Here is a 6,290-nt window from a genome sequence, read left to right as displayed (position 1 = left end):
CAAAATAATCATTAAACGATATAAACTATTTTGACTCTTTTCTCAATCTGATTCAAAGATATTTTGCGAACATGTGCAGTACCATGATACATATACATGCATATTTACATACTTTTTACATCCCTCGTCTTCCAAACTGGTCAGTGGAGGAGCATGTATTTGCTATAAATGTTTTTTTTTTTTTTTTTTTTTTAATAAATAATAAAATAGTTCTCTTGAGATAAACTCAAAAAACTGTGCCTTTTTCAGGACACTGTAATTAAATATAATTATGTAAAATGAAAATCCAAATTAGTTAAACAGATCTTTATTGGAAAGGGTTTAAATAATGTTTAAATGCTTGTTTGATGAACCATAAACTATCTGAACCATAATCATCTGCTGTGAGACTCATTGAAGTCTCATTGAAGTGAAATTTCGATGTAAAAAATGCTCATAAAAAATGTACATTATTTCCTGAAAAAAAAAACAGTTTTTTTTCTTCTTTTTTTGTTGCTTTGTATGGGTGTGTTCAACTTCACACCATGTCATAATTACCGTAATTAAGTGATTTCAACTTCTGAAAAGCATTCATGTCGCTGTACAGCTCATAAGACGGGAATTGTCTGAAAGTTTCTACTTGTACAACGTGACTGCTATACCACCTGACCACTGCAGATTAATTTAGGCATTCAAAGTGATGCCATATAAATGCACAATTCCCAGTCCGAGGATGTGAACAGCTCCAAATATAACGTTATGTGTTGTCATCTCGAGACTACGGTAATTACACCATGGCATGAATTCAGCATTACTTTCAGCTTTCTCTAAAACTCTCTAGTTTTGAACGCAGTGACTGGACACTGCACATGTGCATACATTTCGTTACAAATACAGTGCACATGTAAACAGATGTAAATTGGATTGCAACGTTTAGGGTTCTTATAAACAAAGAGGATTGGATTCATTCTGACAAAATTGAGTGCCTGCAAACATATCTCATGTCTCATAGCAAACAGTGGTCCTTGTAAAGTGTTGTGACTTTATAATTCAACCCATTTCCAACCCAGAAAAGCTAAATTATTCCATGTTTGTTGTTAGAAGCAACAAGGGCACAGACAGGGTGGCCGCGACCTCAACCAGACGGAACATCCCAGCCTTATTGACTACTCTGTCACCCGTTCAACCCGCTTCTGATTTGACATTCCATTAACGGCTCCCGTGGGCTGCAGGTTGACGGCAGAGGAGAAAGCTGGGGATGGCGGGACAGGATTTACGAAGGTGCTGAGATCACCTCGACACTGACCGCACAAACGCACAGGTCATATCCGCATACTGATGTGCGACGTGCCCTGGTGACTACGGTGGAGGCTAAGTGAGGGTCATATTTCATTCTATACAAATACCCATAAGCAGAGAACCGAAAGGATTTGAAGGGTGAAAACTATTATAGGCTATACATTTTTGTGATAACGCAGTCAGCTGGTGAAGACAGCAAGATATACCGCAACACGTAGCTGACTATAAGTTAAAGCTTGTATTAAAAGTGCACTTCTGGTGAGTTAATCAATAGAGAGTCTGCTGGCAAAAAAAAGAGAAATCGGCAAACTTCATAATAAAACGAGAATCAACATAGGCTTGGTTTTTCGAAGATGGTGAGAACTGGGAGGTTTGAAATGTTGTAAAAGACACTCAGATGGCGTTTTTGAACAGCATTATCAATTGTGAAGTGTCAGTTGATTATAGGCTGTTGTAGGGCTGTGGTAGGCCAACACTATCTCACGACCAATTCGTACGAATTCGACGCATGATTAAAAAGTGGCTAATTCGTACTAATTCGTACGACCTCACTCGTACTAATTCGTACGATTTGTCTAAACCCACGTGATGGTTATGTTTAGGGGCGGGGTAAGGGGTAGGTCATTCGTACGAATTCATACGAATTGGCCAATTCGTAAAATATGTACGATTTAGCAAAATCGTATTAATTCGTACGAGTGAGGTCGTATGAATTGTTACGAATTAGCCACTTTTTAATCATTCGTCGAATTCGTACGACTTGGTCGTGAGATCGGGTTGGGTAGGCCTATTTTTTTTAAGGAAGTACCTTGTCTATTAATAGGTATAGCTACAGCAACATCTTCAGCTAGTCAGCATGATATCCTGTTAGATTTAGGGTGGCGCTGGTAATGGTAATGGTAACCATTTTACCTGTTTTTTTAGCCAGTTTTAAATTTTGGTTCTTAAACTGTCCTGTCTGACTATGTTATCATTTTTTTTTTTTTTTTACTAATCATTATTGGACTGATCTGAACGGAGGCAACATGACTCACCTGAATTTGACCGGCCTCCTTTTTCTCTCGACGCCGTCTTGTCACCTTTTTATCACCTTTGAATAATATTGTTCCCATTGATGCATTTATGGTCTTGCAACTCTTTTGCCGTGTAAAAGAAAGGAAAAGTGTAGATCCTGATCGGATCGGGGGTTCGTGAACTGTGCTGTCCAGCTGGGAGACATCTTCTGCTTCATTTTCCAGTTGTCCCTACAGCTGCATAGGGTCCCTCGTCTTTGTAAGGACTCAATAATTGTCCCTGTGCCTAAGATTCAAACTCCAAAGACCCTAAATGAATTCAGACCAGTGGCACTTGCATCTCTTGTCATGAAAGCTTTTGAAAGGCTAGTAAAAGATGCACTTTTGGACACTGTACAAAAGTGGGCAATAGGGACACTTTTAAACGTGTTTTTTTTTTAAACATCTTGAGGGGGCCAAGTCCCTTGTTTGTCTACTATTTATTGACTTCTCCTCTGCTTTTAACTGCATTCGGCCCCATGTTTTAGCAGACAGATTGAAGAACACTTATAACATTGATAATGGACTGATCTGCTGGCTAATGGATATTTTAACAGTGAGGTCACAAAGGGTGAGAGTGAGCAGTGTTTTATCAGATGCACTTTTTTCTTCTACTGGGTCTCCCCAGGGCTGTGTCCTCTCCTCTATTTGTTCTGTACACAAATGAATGTCAAAGGCATCATGAACGACACCACATTATTAAATTTGCAGATGATTGAGTCGTTGGGTCTCTCCTCAGTAGTGATGACCCCGAACACGGTCTTGTAGTGAATGATTTTATTGATTGGTGCAAATCCTCCTTTTTAAACATTAATGTGGCAAAAACGAAAGAGATGTGCATCGACTTTAGAAGAAATCCCACTGTCACTTCCACTGTTGTGATGGACAATCAGCCAGTTGAATTAGTGCAGCAGTACATATCTTGGTACCAATGTGTAATTAGACCAAAGGTTCATTTTGCGCCGGAGTTCTCCGTTAATACAGTAACTAACATTAACAATGGACATTGCATTGGTAACAATATTTATACATTTTTATCAAAGTTAGTAGAATAAAACTTGGAATTGATTGTTGAGGTTACCAGGTCTGTTAAATAATATTAACATATTTGGATTTTAATAATGTACAAGTATGATAAATGTTTTAGTATTTTTTCAAGTAATACATTTTTTTTTTTCATTTGGACGTTTCCTTGTTGACTAATGAAGTTAAATAATTTAGTTAACTTATCTTAACAATGGTAACTTATTATTATGGTAACTAAAGTGTTACAGATGTTTTTACTACAGTCGCCCTTGTCAACTATTCTAAGTTGTGTTGATATTAAAATATAGAAACTGCAGAGTAAGACAAGTGACATGAAAATAGCATCTGTTGCCATGGAAAAATATAAGAATCAAGAAGAATATATACAAAGATAATATGTACAATATATACATAATATATACAATATATATATATATATATATATATATATATATATATATATATATATACAAAGTAATATACAAAGATAAAAATAAATATATAAAAATAATGTTTTAAATGTATAATAATAATAATAATAAAAATAAATAAAATGTAAAAAAGTAAAATCAGGATCAAGTATTCAGGAAAGTAACATAATAATTGATATTACTGCTGCTGAAGAACATCCATCCTCTTTTCTATTAGAAATAGATGTTATTTCAAAACGGTGAATTAGGGTTTGACAGACTGTAGAGCCAGCAGGCATTATCTTATCCTGCCCAGTGTACCATACTGCCACATGACTAGAGCATTCTGGAAACACACTACAGGGATGGTGCAGCCATCATGATATAAATGTGTTTTATTACAACACAGCTGGTGGGAAAGCTGGAAAGACTTTTTTTACATTTCTTTGGCCAGAGCATCTTGGCCATCTGGCCTTTTTGAACATGCGGTGGCTGGTTTCTTTACAAGCCCGCTTTCATACTGTTAAGGCTTGCGTTTGCATAGGAAGCCCTCAAACACACAAACACACACACCTTCACATCTTCTCACATTGTTCTCTGAGGACATCCATCTACCTCAAACAGATCTCTGTTTTTTTTGTGGTGACAAAGCAGTGGGAAGCTAAGCTGCCTGGTTTACGTAGCCACTGCCGGCTCTCCCTCCATCTCGCTGCCTTTCCCCCTCACTTCCTTCCATAATGGGCCTGTGTCATCCCTTGACATCTTTGTTTGGCTAAGCTCCAGGGTGCTGGTCGTTTACCACACTTACACACACATACCACCAGCTGTGTTCTAACAGTCACACCACATCACCTGTCCAGATTGGCTGAGGCTGCCATGCATGTAAAAACGTACGAGTGGATGTGGAGCAGCGTGCCTCCAGACTTTTCCTGCTTCTGATCGATAGAAGTGTGTAACAATGTTTTAGCAGCATGGATGGGAGTTTATGGGGAGGGAGTTTAGCTCTGTTTGACTCTCCACTGGAAACAACAGGGCACAATCACATTGGGCAGCTGAATAATAAGCGGGTTTATGGAACGTGGCGAATGCTCTACAAACAGTCTACAGCTCAACATGAAACAGCCATCAGGGCGCCAGCCAGCAGTCACCCTGTGATGCTTGAAACTATGAGAGAAGGGCAGAGAAAGAGTGAAAGTCAGATACAGTAGCCCAAAAAGTATCTACATTTTGGTCATTAATGTATGAAATGTCATTGCATTTGATCAAAACATTTCAAAATGAAGTCAGGGTATGACCGAATTACCCAAAAGTGCTGCACATACTGTAGAGGACTTCAGAGGATATTTAAGAATTGTAAGCATGCACTTAAATAAATATCATACAGGGTGCATATAGCAGTTGTGAATAAAAGAAAAGGATAAGGAAATACGGTAACACTTTACAATAATGTTCATTAGTTAACATTAGTTAACTACATTAGTTAGCATGAACTAATAATGAACAGCACTTATACAGCATTTATTAATCTTTGTAAACGTTAATTTCAATATTTGAAGAGTTCAGATGCAAAAGCCTCTAAATGCCATTTGAAATTTTCTTCTTTAATGATGATTTTTATTAAACTTGTATATTTAAGTTCAGTAATTTCACTTAAATAACAATTAATAGGTAATTATCATTCCCATTTAAGTGAAATTACTGAACTTAAATATACAAGTTTGATAAAAATCATCATTAAAGAAGAAAATTTCAAATGGCATTTAGAGGCTTTTGCATCTGAACTCTTCATTTACTAATACTTTATTAAAATCTTGTTAACATTAGTTAATGCGCTGTGAACAAACAATGAACAGCTTTATTATCATTAACTAACATCAACGAAGATTAACAAATACTGTAACAAATGTATTGCTCATGGTTAGTTCATGTTAGTTAATACATTAACTAATGTTAAATAATGAACCTTATGGTAAAGTGTTACCGGAAATACTTTATTTTTTATTTTTATTAACCTATTTTAACAGCCTTTATTTTAAATTAATTTAAGTACCTCTCAGATAGGTCCTGAGGTCCTGGGTGTCGTGGAGGGGTGTGGTGTCCAAAGCCTAGTTCACACTACATGATTTTACATTGTCGGGCTGAAGCTAGACAATGTAAGACAGAAACTAGTGCTGCAAACTGTTTGCGTGATGATTTGCTCTAAGAAAAAATGCTAAAAAAGACAAAAAATAAGATTTACTCACTGACCTCAACCCATGCCATACTCTGATTGGCTGTAGCTCATGACATCACTGAGGTTGAGTCGTGCTACATCTCTGGATATCTAGCATGCTAGATATTTTTTCTGGGCTCGGCGACATATCTGCGAGGCGTCTGTGAGCGTCTTTGATGTGTTGTTGGCTCTTTCATACTAACAGATTGGCGAGGGATCCTCGCCCACTAATCCCCCGCGATGTGCACGCGATAACACCCTGACCTGTCGGCGAGCTCAACAATTTGCAAATCGGTCTTAAAATCATGTAGT

Source organism: Pimephales promelas, chromosome 9 (genome assembly GCF_988280905.1).
Source record: "Pimephales promelas chromosome 9, fPimPro1.hap1.1, whole genome shotgun sequence".
Classification (NCBI taxonomy): domain Eukaryota; kingdom Metazoa; phylum Chordata; class Actinopteri; order Cypriniformes; family Leuciscidae; genus Pimephales; species Pimephales promelas.
The sequence above is the reverse complement of the archived record's forward strand: the minus strand, read 5'-3'. Positions refer to the sequence as shown.